This window comes from Notamacropus eugenii, chromosome 3, assembly GCF_028372415.1.
Source record: "Notamacropus eugenii isolate mMacEug1 chromosome 3, mMacEug1.pri_v2, whole genome shotgun sequence".
In the NCBI taxonomy this organism is placed as follows: domain Eukaryota; kingdom Metazoa; phylum Chordata; class Mammalia; order Diprotodontia; family Macropodidae; genus Notamacropus; species Notamacropus eugenii.
The window spans coordinates 338,002,334-338,023,557 of record NC_092874.1 but is presented as its reverse complement, the minus strand read 5'-3'; positions in this window follow the sequence as shown (position 1 = coordinate 338,023,557).

The window sequence follows — 21,224 nt, the reverse complement described above, 5'->3', positions numbered from 1 at the left end:
GCTCACTAATTCCCTCTGATCTTTCCTTTCTTTCGCTCTATTGTAAAAGCTCTTTCTTGCCACTTTCATGTGAGATGACTTATTACCTTCTACCTCTCCCTTTCTCTTTATTCTAGTACATTCTTCTCAACACTTAATCTTCTTTTTAGATATCATCCCTTCGTGTTCAGCTCATGCTATGGCTCTCTCTCTCTCTCTCTCTTTCTCTCTCTCTTCCTCTCTCTCTCTCTCTCTCTCCATATGAACACACACATATACATATATGCATGTATACATACACTTATGTATATACATACACACACACATATATATACACACACACATACATGTATGTGTTTGTCCTTTCTTGCCAAAGAAGACCATGTCATCAGAAAAATGATGACATGACTTTCACTTGACTGTTTTGAGTGAGGGAGGGCTGTTCAGGTCACCAACCTCACTTCTCCTCCAGAACCGTGTGAATCCAGTGATCAGATATTCATCAGGATGACTGGAGATGACCTAGGATGAAGCAATTGGAGTTAAGTGACTTGCCCAATGTCACACAGCTAGTGAATGTCAAGTGTCTGAGGTGAGATTTGAACTCAGGTTTGAAGTCAGGTCCTCCTGACTCCTGCATTGGTGCTCTATCCACTGTACCACCTATACATACACATACACACACACACACACTCACACACATATATACACATATATGCATACACAAATACATATATACACACATACATGTATATGTGTGTGTGTATTCTCTCCAACTATCCTAATACTAAGAAAGATCTTATGATTTGCAAATATCATCTTTCCATGTAGGAATGTAAAACATTCAACTTTAATAACTCCCTTATGATTTATCTTTCCTGTTTACCTTTCATGTTTCTCTTGATATTTATAGTTGAAAATAAAATTTTCTATTCAGTTCTGGTATTTTCCACAAGAATGATTGGAAGTCCTCTATTTCATTGAAGTTCCATTTTTTCCCATGAAGTATTATGCACAGTTTTACTGGTAGGTGATTATTGCTTTTAATCCTATCTCCTTTGACCTCTGGAATATCATTTTCCAAACCCTCTGATACCTTAGTGCAGAAGCTGCTAAATCTTGTATTATCCTAATTGTGTTTTCACAATAATTGAATATTTTTTTCTTTCTAGCTGCTTACAGTATTTTCTCCTTGACCTGAGAACTCTGGAATTTAGCTGTAACATTCCTAGGAGTTTTCCTTTTGGTATTTCTTTCAGCAGGTGATTCATACCTTCTTTTCAATTCTATTTTACCTTCTGGTTCTAAAATATTAGGGTAGTTTTCCTTGATAATTTCTTGAAAGATGATCTCTAAACTCTTTTTTTGATCATGGCTTTCAGGTAGTCCCATAATTTTTACATTTTCTCTCCTGGATCTATTTTCCAGGTCAGTTGTTTTTCTAATGGGATACTTTACCTTGTCTTCTATTTTTTTTCCTTCTTTTGGTTTTGTTTTATAATTTCTTGATTTTTCATAAAGGCATTAGCTTCCATCATTTGCTCTGTTCTAATTTTGAAGAATCATTTTCTTCAGTGACCTTTTGGACTTTTTTTCCATTTGGTTCATTCTGCTTTTTAAGGCATTGTTCTCATTGACTTTTTGGACCTATTTTGCCATTTGGGTTAGTCTAATTTTAAAACCATTATTTTCTTCATCATTTTTCAGGTTTCATTTAGCAAGCTATTGACTTGTTCTTCATGATTTTCTTGCATCACTCTCATTTCTCTTCCCAATTTTTCCTCTACTTTAGTTACTTGATTTTCAAAATCTTTTCTGAGCTCTTGCATGACCTGAGATCAATTCATATTTTTCTTGGAGGCTTTGGATGTAGGAGATTTGACTTTGTTGTCTTCTGGTTGTATGTTTTGATCTTTTTCTTCACCAATGACATAAAAAATACCTCTTCACTGAGAAACAAAAAATCTATACTTGGTTTCTTTTACCCCCCATTTGCTCATTTCCCCAGTCAATTCCTTGACCTTTGAGCCCTTTGCTAAGCGGAGGGCTCCAGAAGCAACCTCTGCTTCAGCGGTGGCTACTGCCACCTTGGGGCTGGGGCTAGTGCTAGAGTCATGGCTGGGGCTGGGGCTGGGGTTGGGGCTGGGACCAGATCATGCTCCTCTCTCAGCCAAGGGAGAGACCCTTCCCACTGACCTTCAAAACTGTCTTTGTCATTTGTGGGTTGAGAAGTGTGGAAACTGCAGCAGTCACTAGCAATTCAGTCCCCTGAGGCCTGCTCCAGCTCCATCCATGCTGGCATGGCCTATGCTGAAATATTCTCTACTCCCAGTCCAATTAAATAGACCTTTCCTCCTAACAATCTGGGTAGTCTTGGGCTGGAAATTTGCTTCAGTTTGTCGTTTTGTCCTTCTGCTGCTGTAGAATTTGTTTAGAGTTATTTTTACAGGCTTTAGGAGGGGTTTGGCAGAAGAGCTCTACCAGCTTTTTTTTTCTACTCCTCCATCTTGGTTCCGCCACCATATTAGAGAATTTTGATGGAAGGTGATTCCCTGGAGAAGGAAATCATAGTTGGTCTATGAAAAAAGATGAGTGCATCAGAATATATGCCTTTGAATTGTAGTACTGAAGAAGACTTTTGAGAATTCCTTGGACAGTAGGAGATCAAATCAGTCAATACTTAAATTAATGCAGGCTATTCATTGAAAGGTCAAACACTGAATCGAAAGATTAAATACTTTGGCCACATAATGAGAAGATGGAAATCATTGGAAAAGACCCTGATACTGGGGAAGTTTGAAGGCAAAAGGAAAAGGAAATGGCAGAGAATAGGATGAACAGATAGTGTCATGAGAAAAAAATGAATATGAACTTGGGCAGACTTTGAGAGATTATAGATGATACAAGAGCCTTATCCTGATGTAGTCTATGGGTCATAAAGAATCCAACATGATTGAACAACTGAACAACATACTTGGAACCATCACTTTTGGGGTTCTTAAAGAACAATTTTACAGAGAAGTAAACTCCCTTGGTATACTTATTCTGCCATCTATTACATTATCATATGCTTCATGTTTCATGCTTTTTTATTTCAATTTTTTAAATTTAACTTTTGCTTAAATTTTTATTTATTTAAAAGTGTTTTATTAAGTTCTACTTCTTTCATCCACATAGATGACCAGAAATTTTCCACATCCTTCTTCATGAATGCATTGTTGGTGGAGCTGTGAGCTGATGCAACCATTCTGGAGGACAATCTGAAACTATGCCCAAAGGGCTACAAAAATATGCATACCCTTTGATCCAGCAATAGTGTTTCTAGGACTGTATCCCCAAGAGATAATAAAAATGGGAAAGGGTCCCATATGTATAAAAATATTTATGGCAGCTCTCTTTGTGGTGGCCAAAAACTTGAAATCAAGGTGATGCCATCAATAGGGCAATGGCTGAATAAATTGTGGTATATGAATGTAATGGAATACTATGGTGCTATAAGAAATGATGAACAGGAAGACTTCAGAGAGACCTGGAAAAACTTATATGAACTGATGCTGAACAAGAGGAGCAGAACCAGGAGAACTTTATACACAGCAACAACCACAGTGTGTGAGGATTTTTTTCTGGTAGACTTAGAACTTCATTGCAAGGCAAGGACTTAAAAAATTCCCAATGGTCTCTTAAGGCAAAATGCCTTCCACATCCAGAGAAAGAACTATGGAATTTGATGACTGAATGTAGCAGATCATTTTCTTTTGTATTATGTTTTGGTTTGTTTTATGATTTCTCCCATTCATTTTATTTCTTCTATGCAACATGACTAAAGTGAAAATATATTTAGTAGGAATATATGTGTAGAACCCATATAAAATTGTATGCTGTCTCAGAGAAGGAGAGGAGAGTGAGGAGGGAAGGAGGAGGAGGGAGGGAGAAAAGAGGTGGAGGGAGGAGGGAAATATCTAAGTTATATAAGAGTGATTGTAGAACACTGAAAAATAAAATAATTAAAAATTTAAAAAATTAATGTACTGTTCTCTCTTGCTACTTCTCTCTCTCTCTCTCTCTCTCTCTCTCTCACACACACACACACACACACACACACACCTAATTTCTTTGATTTTCAAACAGGTTTTATTGATATAGAAATTGAATTATTTTGTGGAAATCTATGCATTGCTTTGATTTCTCAGATTGTCTTAAACTTTATTTTTCAATAATAGATAATTAAGGGAATACAGAATTTTATATAATTGTGTGTCTTGAATCCATTGCATGTCTTCTTTTTTCTTATCATTAATTGAGCAATTTGGTTTTCAAGTTTTCTAATGTATATAATGTCTAGATATCTCAATAGCTTTAGTTGTTTTCTCAAGTCACTTCTGCCATGGTTGTATTTGAAACTTGTTTGTTTTTGTTTGATTTTATTTTGGAATACTCATAGTAAGCTTGACCTTTCTTTGATTGACTTTACTATGGTACTACTGCTGTGTACCACCCATGCTATGGGAATAGCTCAATAGTTGCACATATTGCTAAGTGTAAATCCTAAAATTTTTTTAATAATCTGTCAAATATTGTCAGAGAATTTGATTGTTTATAATGGCTATAGCAGATTATAAAAATAATTGTTTTTGTATAGGTAGCATATTAGTTGAAAATATTTCATTACATTCAGAAAAAGATTTTCAAAATTTCATTGTTCATATGCTTATCTCCTTTTCAAAAGCATTTGAAACATCCACTTTATTTTTTCCATGCATTTCATTACTACGTAGAATTCCTAGAGTTTGTGTCCAAGGCATATTTTCAGTGCTTTCAGGCTCTTTGATTTTTTCCTCTTCAGATTACAGTTATTCTTTAATTTCCACTTATTTCATCTAATCTGGGTTTAAGAATAAAATGATTTTTTATGATGGCCTTTAATTGATCTACAACTCATTTTTTGTAGAACCTGGAACTAATGATATAATGAAGCAAAAGAAGCATGAAATCCTTCCTTATAAATCATAGGATTTATTTACAATTTGTTGTAATGTCATCATATAGATACATAATAAAAATATTCATATATTAAGTCAATAAATATATGTTACTTGCCTATCTTAGGCTACTATCTTCACCAAAGTATTTTTTTTTAAATTATGCCCTTTATGTCTTACCTTCTTGTTATACTTAAGAATGAAAGAGTTCCATTTAATCTACAGCTGTAGGTATCAAGTTGATCATCATGATTTGCTTCAAGAAGAGAAAATCTGAAACTCTATGTCACTCTCTTCATTTTTTTTTGATGCATAGTAACTGTTACATAACATTGACTGGGAATTTAACCCATTCATTAGTATTTCCCATCACAGTTCACAGTTCCTTTCACAGTTACCATAGTCAATCTCAGGACAGGTGGAATCTCTATTGTGGGAGTAAGTCCAAGTCAACAAGCATTTATCAAGTAATTACTATGTGATAGACACTGTGCTACATGCTACATATTGAAGGATGGGCAAAAAAATAATCCTCCTTGTCCTCAAGGCTCTCACAATATAACAAAGGAGACAACATATAAAAAATTATATATAGATTATATCTGGAGAGAGAATGGTTGAATCCCCTCTCTGTCACCTCTGACTTTGGGGAAGTTACAAGGCTATTCTAGGAATCAAGATATATAATATAGACTTTTTTTTTTACAAATCTTAGCAATTTTATCCCTAAGAAAGCCTTTATTATGATTATTATTATATTATTTTTAATTATTTAAAGTGGTAGTCATATTTCCTCACTATAAAATGCTTTATTTTACTTGAAAGTGAATTATTGTGTATTTTATGAAAATACTTTGTCACTTCCACAAATATTTGAACTATATGTTTTAGAAGGTGAAAAATAAGAAATTAAGTTCCATCTGGATATATGAACCTGCAAAAATATATTACTTTCACAGTTAAAAATGGCATTTTGTTAACTCTGTTTCACTGAACTCTAAGTTTTATGAAGTAGATCAAGTGATTCCAGAAGGAAAAAAATTCATATTTTTCTCTTGGTCATTTGATTTTTCACACACAATGTATAATTTCAACCAAAGCAGATAACCATCTGAGATTGGCCAGAATATATCTTATGACTGAAACTGACTTTTTAAAGGTTTGTAATTAATTATTGAATGTACCAAAAAATGTATGGTAGTCAGTTGAATGTTGTTCTATTTTAACAGAATGAATGCAAAACAAGTAATTGTTATGTATATTCTTAGGCATTAAAACAAAAAACCATTCATGCTTTGTTGGTCCAATTCCAACTATGGATAACTGGATAAAATAGGAAAGATTGAAGAGACAAGAAAGGTGTTAATGACTCAGATCCTAGTGATCAATCAAATATTCTCAAAATCAAGTCAGAGAAATAAATTCCAATTACGAAAAAATGCAAATGTGATGATAGTTATTTCCAATTTGGCTCCACTTCTTGGCATCCAAATACATAGTGTATGTTACTTTAAAAATATTTTGGAGTCCTGCCAAAATTATGAAGTAATTTGCAAACACAGCAAATTTCAGAACAAAAGTCTGTTACAATTAAAAACAAAACATGATCAACTTAAAGAATTCCCACAAATGCTCACTTCTTTGAAAGGGAAAATGAACATTTTTACAAAATATTATATAGAGTGAACTAACATCTATCATATCCAGTATTATTCTAAATTTGCAAAACAAACTGGTAACAATCAAATCCTTTTCCACTAAATTATTTTCAACATTGCTAGATTCAGACTCAAATTGTTAGTGTTCTTTCTCTTTTCAAATTCTCTTGTATTTAGTTATCTGTCTAAGTAGCTTAAGGTTGGCAGAGACCTGTCTGCCAAAAGACAGAAACTCCCTAACATCCATTTGATAAGTCTTTGGAGAACTTAACTTCTCCCTTTCCTAAAAAAAAAAGAAAAAAAAAAAGGAAAAGAAAGGAAAAAGAAAAGCCATTCAAGAGGTGATTACATCTCATAGTACAAGAGAGCAAGACACAAGTATGTTAAGAGTCATGGGAAAACTAGGGTCAATTTATCCATTGTGTTGGAGACATGGGAGCTCAAGTTACAACTACTAGTGTCATACGTGCCACAGTATGAGAAAGTACCAGCCTAAGAAATGAGAACAGGATGTTGTGACACAAAACAGAGACTATGTGACTGAAGATGGGTTAAAACCAGACAGAGTTGATGCAGACCACTGAACTTTCATGTTGTTAAAATGAACCTGGTGATTGATATTCTCCCATCCTCTGCTTCCTTCAGCCCTCTCATTCTCTCAAGGGTGAGATAAATCTCCTCTTTCAATGTCTGTTTTTTAGGAATTCATTCTGCTTTCTGTTTTTGCCATTTGGTCCAAAATAAACTGGTTTCTATAAGATAATGTGGTTGTTCATTGCAATTAACTGTTAAATGCAGCTGAGTTGAGGAAGATGGATGGTAACACATACAGGAGAGAGAAGTGTAAGATTTTATAATGCTGTATGTATTTGTCAGCTGGGCATTGTTCTGTAATCTCTGCTACTAGAGAGACAATGTCTGTACTAAGTTTGACTTTGGTATGGTGAATATCTGGGAAGGAGGGGGTCAAGGGTGGGGAGAGAATGAGGTTGCCTAAATAAGGGAAATATGTGTGTATGTATGTATATGTATGTATATATAAATATATATGCACATGTATATGTACACACATAAATGAATATGTGTATATATACATACATATGTATACACACACAAGTGTGTGTGTGTGTGTGTGTGTGTGTGTGTGAAAGAGAAAGAGAATGCCTTCATTTATTATTAAATAACTATTCCCAGACTGGGTCTCCCTATCTTACCCGGACTGGAAGTGAAAGAGTTATTTTCACTCTAATAAGAGTGGTGTGTATATAATGTGTGTGTGTTGTGTGTCTGTACACACATATACATATATACACACATACATACATATACACATACATACTTGAGCAAATGTATGTTTATATGTATATACTTCTCATATAGGATCTTCATTTAAGTATTGGGAACTTCCCACTTTGGGATCTGACATGAACAAAAGAGATTTTATAGATTCAAATTCTTATAACTTTCCCAAGTCAGGAAAAAAATATCAAATGAATCTGAACCAATACTTAGATACACATATGATAAGCAACTTGGTATGGCTTGTGGGATGAATGGGAGCTGCTATGGGAAGTGGCACCTCAGGTATTTTTCATCTTTCCCATTTTTCTTTCAGGTAGAAAGTTGAAAATTAAAGCCATTCAACTGAGGGCTGGTGCCAAGAACATTGACCAGAGTGAAAATCATATCTCAAAGGGAGGAGCTGAGAAAGAGTGGTGCTTCCTCAAGAAGGCAGGGGCCATTCATTCAAGAGGAAAGTAGCTAGTACTCTGCTTAACAACCTGTTACCTTCTATCTCATATATTGTCAGGTGCATTTTTTTCAAAAGTTGAATTTTTTAAATATATATATATATTACATTCCCTCAACAGAACATAAGCTCTTTCCATATAGAGACTATATTTGTATCCCTAGTTCTTAATACTGTGTCTTTCCTCTAAAAGATACCTAATTGTTTGTTTTTGAGAGCAGGTGTCTGTCTTGAGGCAGCTGAATGGTGTGATGGTGCCAACATAGGAGTCAGGAGACTGTGAGTTCAAATCTGAGCTCAAGACACTTACTAACTGTGTGACCTTGGGCAAGTCACTTAATCCTGTGTGTCTCAGTTTCCTCATCTCTAAAATGAGCTGGAAAAAGAAATGGCAAACCACTGTAGTATCTTTGCCAAGAAAATCCCAAATGAGGTCACGAAGAGTTGGATATGACTAATTGACTAAACAACAATCACTCTCTTTCTTGACCAGGGCAGAGTACAACATCCACTCATGTTCCATATCCCACTGTTGATCAACAGCTTGGTCATTCACCATGTATAATGTGGTCCAGTTTGACTTTCCTTATGCAGGCTAATGGCTCCCTTTTCTCAATGGCATGCAACATAGGTGTTGGATTTATTATGAACAATTGATTGGTTTAGCCCACTGTCGGTCAGAACTCAAGATCTCAAGCCATTCACCAGTCTCACCTTCTACCAACAGTAGGAATTATAGGTGTCTTGGTGTATTTCGTCATATCCACTTATAAATTCTTTTGGAATTTAATTGAAACATATTAAAATAATTATTTAATTTGAAAGGTTCTGAAGGCTCCTCTAGGAAAAAATATCTTCTGTTTTTTAAGATACGTAATTAAATACTATCATTTAAGGAAGTGTAGTATGATGGATAAAAACTAGCCTCGAATTCAGAACACATGAATTCAAATCTTGATATATATATCAAGTATATCACTGACTGTGATGTGGACAAATGAATTAAAATCTAAGAGTTCTAGGCAATTCTCAGACTATAAATGGCAAAACTAATGCTGAACTACATTAGGAAAGGCAATTTAACTGATTTGCACCAGTGAAACCACAGGTCTCATTCTTATCCTATTTGAGATATATTTCTTGGCAGGTTACTCTTCTAATCAAATCAAAATAGTTCTGAGAAGAGGTATTTGTTCACCTAGATGTAAACAAATTTAGCAGATCTCTTTCAACTGGGTGGCTTATTGCGATAATAATGCTATTTTAACAATGGAAAAGACGATAGAATGCACCCTTGACACCTGGGGAGTGTAATCACCCAACCATCCTATGAAGTGGAAAGAGAAAGCTAAAAGGAGAGTTGGGAGGACACACTTTATTTACTTCACACTTTTGAGCAAGGCCAACTCTGAATAGAGTAAATGACAAGATAATTCCGTGCCTTAGAGAAAACAAATTATGAGAATTACAGACTCTCAGTGTTAGAAGGATCTTAGAGGCCAATCTATGATTCCACTACAACATAACCTGGAAAGTGGTCATCCAGCTTTTGCTGAACTACAATGAAGAGAGAACACACTATCTCAAGAGCAGGCCATTCTGTTTTTGAATATCTGTAATTATTAGGGAGAAGATGTTTTCTTCATGCAATGGGGACTGGCCCTATACAGAATACTTCTCATGCTGCTTCCCCATGTGGAATAGACTTGTTTTGGGAGAGTGATCATAATGTATAATGGAAATATCTTGAAGATACAATAGAATATATGTAAACATTCTGTGACCGGTTCCAGTCTGTTTACCACATGGGTTAGTTTGGACTGGATGCACAGCCAAACCATGGATGCTTTCAGAAAGCATTAGCTTACCAGAGCCCTTAGCTTGATTTCTCTTCACCAGTTCTATGTTTAACTTCTTTTATGACACATTCAATGAAGGATAAAATGTTCCTTATCCCTCTAAAGCTTACATGTGGCTTCAGGACACAAGCCATGATCCTTTGTCTCTGCAAATATATCCATCTCCATTACATTATATCCATACTAAGTTTGCCCCTCTGCAACTTCTATTCCATTGCTGCTAGCTCTTATCTATGTCACCAAACACAACATATCTAATTTCTCTTCCACAACTTAGCCCTTCAAATACTTTTATTTAATGATAATATCCTCCATAAGTTTTCTTTCCAGGCTAATCATCACCAGACTCTTCTAAGAATTTCATAGAAATTCATAGAAATGAGGGTTTCTTCACCCTCATGGCTACCCTCATCTGTGTACTCCTCAATTAATCAATTATTAATTAATACAACCCCCCTAAAATTGGGGACAACTAGGTGGCATGGTAGGGAGAGTACAGAGCCTGGAATCAGGAAGACTTATCTTCCTGAATTCAAATCTGGACTTAGACATTTTATAGCTATGTGATCCTGGGCAAGTCACATAACCCTGATTGTCTCAGTTTCCTCATTTGTAAAATGACTTGCAGAAGGAAATGAGAAACCACTACACTGTCTCTGCCAAGAAAATTCCAAATGAGGTCACAAAGACTTGGACATGATTGAAAAACAACTGAGTATAACATAAAAACATTATGCTGAATTATTATAAATTAAGATAGATCATGTATATAAAATGTGTGAATATTTTGGTATAGGAATATAAAGTTATGAAAAATGTAATTTCTCAGGGTGAAAGGACTGGAAACTTTTCAAAATTGTATTTGTTTTGAACTTAAGAAATAAAACAGGGATATCCATAACATAGTAGAATTAAAAAAATAAATGATTGTACATTAAACTAAAAACTTATTATGTACAATTTACTCTTCCTTTTAAATATATAATAAAGTTGTCATGTAAAATTGTCATGTCATTTCTTTTTTTTTCTTCTTCTCTCTGCCATCCTAGAGATGGCTACACATTAGAGAAAAATATGTGTATGTATGTGTGTGCGTGCGTATACAAAATCATCCATATATCTATTCATCACTTTATTTCTCTGGAAACTTTAACCTGGAGTGAATCAAATGTCAGTCAATAAACATTTATTAAGTGCTATCTGTGTACCAAACACCAACCATCTAATGAGGGAGATGATATATAAACAACTATATATGTATATATATGTATATATATATATGCAAATATACTATGTATATACTAAGAAGCTATCTATAGGATAAATTGAAAATAATTATTAAGGATACAAAGAAAGGTAAGAGAGTTCTTGCTCTCAAAGAGCTCATGGTCTAGTGGTAGAGACAATGTGCAAATAACAAGGTACAAGTGAGTCATATAAAGGACATATTAGAAATAACGAACAGAGGGAAAGAGCTAGAGTTAAAGGTGACCAGGCAATTAAGGGTGATCTTTGGAAGATGGAATTTTAGCTAAGACTTAAAGTAAGTCAGTGAAGACAGTATATAAATATCAGAAGAGAGAACATTCTAGGTATGGAAGATAGAAAAAAAAAAAAACCAGAGTAGGGAGATAGAGTGTCCTATTCAAGGAGAAGCATGAAGTATCATCATATGTCAGAGTAGGGGGGAGTGATCTGGGGACACATGTTGTGAAGTGTAAGAAAATTGGAATAAAAATAAACAGGTTATAAAAGGCTTTAAATGCCAGAGAATTTTATAGTTGATACTGAAAATGATAGGAAACTACTGTAGTTTTTTGAGTAGAGGAGTGACATGGTAACATTTGTGCTCCACAATTTGTGTTTTACAATTGATTCAAAGATAGACTAAAGTGGAAAGATTCATCTGACAGGGAAACCAACCAGCATGTTGTTGCAATAGCATAAGCATGGGGTGGTAAGGTCCTGCGGTGTAAAAGGAGAAAAAGGAACATGCATGAGAGATAATACAACATAAATTATAGGCCATGGAAACAGATTGTATATGGGAGTAAGTGTGGGAAGCAAGACAGAAAGAGGGATCAAACATAACACCTAGATTGTTAGCCCAGCTGAACATCATGCCCTTGACAGTAAAAAGGAAGTTACTAATAGGGGAGAGTTTGGGGAGAAAGATGTTGAAATCAGTTTTGCACGTATTGAATTTAAGGCATCTAGTTTGAGATACTCAAAAGGCGGTTAAGATGAAAATCTGTAGATCAAGAAAGAGTTTAAGATTGGATTAATAAGTTTGAGAATCATCAACATAAAGATGATAAATGAATCCATGGGAATTGATGAAATCCAAGTGAAATAGTATAGAGGAAAAAGAGATGAAGAGCCAGCACAGAGCCTTATGAGACAGCCATGTTAGAGTGTGTAGCCTGGATAAAGATCCAGCAAATGAGGATGATGATAAATCAGAAAGAAAACAAGAAGAAAGCAGAGTCATAATTACACTTGATAAAGGTTTTGGAAGCGTAGATTATAAGCTAATTGGAAACTGAATAATCTAATCCTAAAAAATGAATGGGTCAATGAATAAATCATACAAATAATATTTTTATCAAAGAAAATGACAATGATGAGACAATATACAAAAATTTATAGGATATAGCCAAAACAGTACTTGGGGGAAATGTATGTTTCTAAACACATATATCAATAAAAAAATCCAGATCAATGAATTGGTCAGACAATTAAAAAAACAAAACAAAAAACTGGAAAAAAAATTTAAAAAACTCTAATTAAATACCAAGATTGAAATCCTGAAAAGCAAAGGAAAGATAAGTAAAGGTTAAAGTTAAAAAAAAAAACCCAACAGCATTGAACTAATAAATCAAAGTAAAAGGTGGTTTTATGGAAGAAAAAAAAGATAAAACCTTAGTTAATTTAATTTTGAAAAGGAAAGAAGAAAACCAAAATACCACTATCAGAAATGAAAAGTATTAATACATGACCAATAAAGATAAAATTGAAACAATTATTAGGAGTTAATTTATCCAATTATGTACCAGGAAAACTGACAATCTAACTACAAATGGATGAATATTTACAAAAAATATAAATTGCCCAGATTAACAGAATGAGAAATAGAATGCTTATTTATTTTAAATACTTGTCTTAATATTTACTTAATAATCACTTAAATATGTATCTATCTTAGAAAAGAAAATTCAACATAACATAAAGGAGCTCCTTGAGAAAAAAATCTTCAGGATAAGATGGATTTACAAGTAAATTCTATCAAACATTTAAGGAACAATTAATCCCAATATTATGTAAACTATTTTTTAAATAGGTAAAGAAGGAGTCCTACCAAATTCCTTTTATGACACAAATATTATTTTGATACCTAAACTAGGGAGACCAAAACCAGAGAAATAAAACTACAGACCAATTTTATTAATTTTAAATAAAATATTAACAGAGAGATTATAGCAATGTGTTACAAAGATCATGTACAATAACCTGGTGGAATTTATATCAGGAATGCAGGACTTATTCAATATTAGGAAAACTATAAACATAAGTGAACACATTAATAACAAAAAACAACAACAAAAATCATGATGATATCAATAGATGCAGAAAAAAGTTTTTGACAAACCACAGCACCCATTATTAGGTGTTATTATCAGGGCCACATCATTATGTGAGAGAAGGCTGAAGGCGTAGATAGTGACAGAAGGTATCTGAATAATGTAAAGTGTCAAGGATGAAAGAAAGGGAAGTTCCCAGTGAATGATTTCATTTTTTCAGTGAACTATGAAGCGAATCGCTCAGTTGAGTGAGTAGGGGAAGGGGAACTACAGTAGATATGAGGACTGATAACTACTAGGTGGTGCAATGAATAGAATGCACTGGACCTGGAGTCAGGAAGACCTGAGTTCAAATCTGACCTTACAGTTGTGGCCCTGTGCAAGTCACTTAACTCTTACTTACCTCAGTTTCCTAATCTGTGAAATGAGCTGGAAAAAGAAATGACAAACTGCCAAGAAAATCCCAAGTGGAGTCATGAAGAGTAAACAAATAAAACAGAAAAGATTAAGTAAATCTACTGTGGTGGATGGGATAGTAATTTATTTCAGAAGGTATAAAAGGATTTTCTTGCTGCAATGAGGATCCAGTATTTAACATATATTTTTCATGAATCTGGTCAGAACAGTTTCATGATTTTCTCCAGCTTCATTAAGCTCTCTACCACATTTTCCCTATTACCATATTTCCCTATTACCATATTATTTAGGTAAGATTCAGATTATCAAAGCAAGGAGCCACAGTTACACCCACATTACACTAAACAGAGTTTATTGAATACTGCACATGCCTTGTTTATATACTAACACAATGATGAAACAAGATGACGTGTGCACACCCACATCACTGCCACCAGCTGGGTCCCTATCCCTGAATGGCATAGAGAAATGAAGATGCACATATCATTGGTCCCAGAAGGGTAGCTCTATCCTAACAATGATTACCATGTGAACCACAGATTCTGAAAGCTGTGCAGTTTCACAGGGAGATAGACAAAGGGAGTATGTTCTTATTACAAAGACTTGATCTTGAGTAGGTCAGAAAAGGCTAAAATAATGGTTAGTAGAATTACTTTGAAGTCAGGAGATTTATTCATTTCCATTTATCAGATAGTATTTGCATCTACTTCATCTCTATTTTCATGGCACTTCTTTACTCTGGCTGAAGGAATCTGAAAAAAGCTGTCTGGGATCATAATTTCACTTTCCTTCCTGCCTGTTCACACATGAATGTTTTTCCAAAACAGTATGAATCTGTGTCAACAATAGTGGATAAATACAAATACATAGAATAAAAAAAAATCAAGAAAGAAACACCTTTAATGAATTCAAGTAAATGGATTTTAAAATTTCCTGGTAAATCCAACAGGAATTAAAGTGAACTATTTGTTGAATTGGAAGAATAAAGGAACATTGCCCACATTGTATCTCTAGAAACAATAGTACCATGTAGTACTACAACTGCTCCTTCTATAGCTACAGTGTCCTGTTTAAGTAAAAATAAACAAAACAAAACAAAATAAAAAATCACTAACCTGGCTACTTAGAAGCTGCCTCTCTCTTTTTCCCTTTTTATCTGTCTCTGTCTCTCTACCTCTGGCTTTCTCAATTTAATATGGTGTTTTGTAATAACCATGATTGAGATTCAGAAACTAAAATACAACAGTTTCAAGGAATATGTTGGTACTTCTCCATTAATATTCAAGTATAGGAAATAATGGATTTCACATTGGCTTCCCTCTCACTGAACTCTCTCCCTCTGTTTTCTTACACACAATCCCTAAGACTAATGAACTCTTTCTTAATTAAAGGTCAGTAATGCCAAGCTCACTAGCTACAAAACTTAGAGAGGAATATATGATAAAAAAGATGTGTATTTGGCTCCCCAAATCTCAATGCTTTGGAAAACAATTTGCTGCAATTCTAGTACAAGCGCCATTGCACTGGGTTTAAGAGACTGGAAGTAGCATTAAATAATGATGTTTCAATTACGTTACACATTGTGTGCATGAAATTCCTTATCCCCAGTCTCATTTTCCCAGACAACTGAGTTCAGCTAAGAGTCTTTGGTAAGCTTACTTTCTTTCTTTCTTTTTAATTTGCCTGTATTCAGTCCAAATAGAATATCCTTCTGACACCCTCTACTTGTTTTTATTGGCAATTCTTAGTACTAACGCTATCTGAACAATCAGTTTTTTTCTATGTAAATAGATCTTATGTACTGCTAGAAGTATCCATAAAATATTTCATACTTTCAACTTTTCTCAATCACATCATATTGACCCCAAATAAAATTTCCTTCTCCTCTTGTCCCCTCATTGCTGCCACCAAATCTATTTTCAAAACAAAACCCAATGGAAAGTTATTATCAATATATGTATTTATTTCTCCCTCTCCCAACCCACCAAGGATCTCATTTATAAGGATGCAACCTACATTCAGAGATGGAACATATGTATATATGTACACACACACGTACACACACACACACACACACATATATATATATATATATATATATATATATATATATATATATATATATATATATATATATATATATATATATGCATCTATATTATTCATGACAAATACTGGAAACACTTCTTTCATTCATTGATGTGTCATTCTGGCCCTACTGATACATCTGTGGGTTTTGAAATTTTTAGTAGCGTACTAGCTTTATTGGAAAAAGAATTGCCTTTGGGATCAGGCTAATTCATTTCATACATCCCTAAAATGTCACAAACCATTTAAGTCGACCTGCTCAGTTTGCTGTTGATTCACTTGAGAAGCAAAAATTGAAGAAACTTTTTTTCAGTCTTTTATCTTTATCCTAGTTCAGTCATGCAACAAAAAAGTTGGATGCCAATTCCTTTTTAAAAATTCTGGGCTGCACAAGCTACCATCTCAGATGTGACTCGTTGTGTTCAACACTTCATTCAGTCACTAATGGGTCATTCTCTACAGACTGGTGGCACTGTGGGATGAGACTCTTAATTGCTTAGTATTTTAATTTTGATGAAAGATTTGGAGCCTTTGGGATCCATCAATCGATAACATTCCACAGACCAACAAAGTAGGTCTGTTCAGTATGTGTTTTATTCTTTTCAGAGAAACATTAATTAAAGGGAATAAAAGAAGAAAATACAGGGTTAGTACATATACACCTCAATGTTTCAAGGCTGACTTGTGTTCTTGGTGTAGGTACTCCCTTCACCAATGCATAACACCTGCTCACCCCCCAATATTCAAAAGTCAATTCTCTCTAAATTTATAATTATGTGGTATATGTTACCTCAGGTAAATATTATCATATTTATTTAAATACACACACACACACACACACACACACACACATATATATATATATATATATATATATATATATATATATATATATATATATATATATACATATACACTTTCTTACAAAGATATACCTTCTTACAAAGAGTAAGACCCTACACAAAACCTCACCTCAGAGTACATGTACATTTTTTAAAGTGAGATGGCATCACAAAGCTCAGGACCCAATGCCTCATTAGCCATTAACAAAAGGTGTGGGTCTTCCTACAAAATAAGTCTCCCCTAATCAAGCTTCCCTTAATGGGTTCCACCCAAGGCCCATTAATGGGTGGGGAAGAACTTTAACTCTCATTATTAAATTCTCTTAGTTGGGTGGTGGTCGTCCTTCATTCCCAAAGAGAACCAAGATGACCTCATCATGACAAACTCAAGTTTCAATGTGTCTGGCTGATCAGACCAATCCAAGCTTGGAATGCTCTACCACAGATTGGGCACAGATAGTTTGTGTGAACATTTGGGGTGAATACTCCAAATTTGTGCATTCTTTGTTTACTTTATGCTGTCTCAATTCTGCTTTGCTCATAGAGCACAACACCCTTTCTGATGTGGGCACACCATGCTGAGTGCCAGTCTCCCATGTTGCACAATCAAAATCAAAGTTCTTGGAAGAGATCTTGAGAGTGTCCTTGTATCACTTCTTCTGACCACCATGTGATTTCCTGCCCCATGAGAGTTCTCCATAAAGTAGTTTTTTGGCAAGCATACATTTTGCATTCAAACAACCTGGCCAGCCCATTGGAGTTGGTCTCTCTGAAGCATAGTTTGAATGCTTGGCAGTTTAATTCAGATAAGGACCTCAGTGTCTGGTACCTCATCCTTCTAGGTGATCCTTAGAATCTTCCTAAGACAGCTCAAATGAAAGTGATTCAGTTTCCTGGCATGGTGCTGGTAGACTGTCCAGGTTTCACAGGCACACAACAATGAGGTCAGCACAACAACTCCGTAGACCTTCAGTTTGGTAGTCAGTCTAATACCACTTCCCTCCCATACTTTTCTTTGGAGCTTCCCAAACACTGAACTAGCTTTGGCAATGCAAGCTTCAACTTCATTGTCAATATGTACATCCCTGGAAAGTACACTACCAAAGCAAGTGAACTTATCCACAGCATTCAAAGCTTTATTTCTTGTAACTGATGGTTCTTCATATGGATGGTGTGGTGGTGGCTGGTGGAACACCTGTGTTTTCTTGGTGTTAATTATTAGGTCAAAATTAGCACAGGGAGAAGAGAATTGATCCATACTTTGCTGTACTTCAGCCTCAGAGGCTGCATTGAGTGCACAATCATCTGCAAACAGGAAATCATGCACCAACACTCCCTCTACTTTGGTCTTGGTTTGTAGCCTTTTCAAATTGAAGAACTTGCCATCAGTATGGTACCTGACCTTGATGCCTTATTCATCCTCATTGAAAGCATTTGAAAACATGACTGAAAACATCATGCTAAAAAGCATGGGAACAAGAACACAGCCCTGTTTCACTCCAGTGGTGACTGGGAAGACATGAGGGCATCGTCCACTATCCAGAACCTGGGCAAACATGCCATCATGAAATTGATGTACAATACTGATGTACAATACATTCTCTTAGTAGATGCTTCCAGAAGAGGCATGCTTATTTATACTTATGGAGTTTCTGTTGTCTACCAGCCTTCTCCTGACTGATATATGCATAAATATATCCATGTAAGAAGAGATGGATGAGTTTGGTAGCAATGCACTTTGAAGCTAGCTTGATCTGCTTCTGGTGCTACGTCTTATCAGCAGGACCCCTATTTTTTAAAAGTTCTTGGAGATTTGAGTGCTAAGTCGTCAAGGAATATATCCAGAAATTCATGGACTATCTTTTTTGAGGACTAAATTTCTGAGTTGTGAGGGGATATGTACTTAGCATGTAGGTGGATTTCTTTTTAGTCATGAATAGGCTTTAAGGAAACTTAGATATGGCACATATGCAAGACCATCAACAATCTTGAGCATACTTGTGATGGTCTGGTTCTAGTAATGAACCTAAAGATGATATAAAGTTAATGACATTGGGAAATGACTTATATCGGGAGGAGTCATTTGCTCATCTTGTATACTAATAAATATCCTGAGAATGACTTTAACAGAAGCCACTATTATTTTAAAAAGGAAAAGAGGAGGGGAGAGTCCTTTGCAGAAGTTACAAGACAAGGGCAGGGTGGGCGACGGGGGACTCAGTTGAATTTCTGATGTGCTAAAGTATGAAGGTACAAGGATCCTATTCTGAAGAAATTACTGACATAATACACAACTGACAAGGATTATGTATATATGTGTATACATAAATATATGTGCGTATTTGCATGTATTTATTTATTTGTTTATTTAATTTTCCACCTTCTGGAAATGCCAGGACATTTAGTGGCCAACTTAATGGTGTCTCTAAGGCAAGTACCATATAGAGGTGGATTGACCTATTGGGGGATAAGGAATAGTAATACTTGATACAATTACAGATATTCCCCACCTAATTTTATCCAGTTCAAACCACCATATAGGAACTTAAGGGGAACTGAAACCTGACTATGATCATTCAGAAGTCAATACTTTGTGATAATGAAAAATCTTCTAGTTGACTGGAAAGCTAGAAGAACTGATGCTACTGAGTGGCACCCCTTCTACTGCTCTCTTACTTTTATAGTTGTGAGAAGACAAGACTACTTTGAGATTCCTCCAAAAGTGGGAAAGGGTGGCTGCCCTATCTCCTGTCCTCCTCAAAACTATCTCCACCTCTGATATTTATTCTATCCTGATCTTAGGCAAATAAGTATTGGATGTGCTCATCCAATTCTCAGTAAAATATGGGTTCAAGAGATCCCAAGGTCCCACTCAGTGACAGTGGGTGGTAGCAATAACAGTCAGAACAATAGAAGCTTATTACAGTAGAAGTGACTGGTCCCTATGTTTGTATACTGACTGACCTGAAGACAGTTATAGCTACAGGGAGTAAGACCCTTTATGGTAGAGGGAAGTGCTATTATGGCTTCAACAAGAACCTTGGGGATCCAAGTGGACTAATCACTCAGCAACGAGCTATAATGAAGAGCTTCAGGAAAACTCTGTGAAGGGAGAAAAGGTCTTCCCAGGCCCCCAAGGTAAGAAATATCTACTTGGCATGTGAGCTTTCTACAAATGTGCCTCTCTTCTATTGTACCTTAAGTTTAGCCCACTGCTTTCTTTGAGGAATGAAGGGGTGTATTTTTAAGAAGTGCCTTCTTTTTAAATGCAGGGAAACTGTTGCTATATGGTAATGGTAAATGTGCTTCCAGGAACCACAGTTCCTGGAAACAGAGGAAACCCTTATCTGATTTAGTGTTAAGCTTGGATGTAGGTAAGGGAGAGTTTTTATCTAGGCCCTTTTGAAGGAGAGGGCAGCTCTTTCATAGAGGCCTCTACAATGAAGCATCATTCCTAATTGGGTTCACAGAGAAAAGTTTGGGTGAATGAGCCAGGGGATACCAAGTGGTGGTGGTATAAGAGGATCTTCAGTATCAACCAGGACAGATTGCCTCATAGCCAGTTTGTCACAGATGACTCTGACAAGTGATAAGGAATCATAGATTATGCCTTTTATGCTGTACCCCTGATATTCCTGGCACTTTTTCTTCTCAGGGATACCACCTTATAACAAGAATCCCACTGTGAAATGACCAGATAATTGAGATATGGGTCTTGGTCAATCTGAATTTGGGGAAAAGATACGTAGGATTCCTGATTTTCTTTCTGTTTTCCACTTTAGATCAATGCTACAAAGCAACCACTTTTTTTACTTTTGTGTTCATTGTATTGATTAGCTTTTTAGTTTACCCCTCCTTCCTCTGTTTATCTCCTAGAACTACCTCTCCCTGGCTTCTTCAAGATTAGGATTGTCTATTAAAAGCTCTAAAATAAATTTATTTGTGAAAGATCCCCTAGAAGCTCTTTCACACCTTGTCATCAAGGAGTGGGCTATATATGATATGATCACTGTCAGATATTGGCAAGTCTAGCTTTTCTTTTTTTCCATAAGTGTCAACAAAGTCATCCAT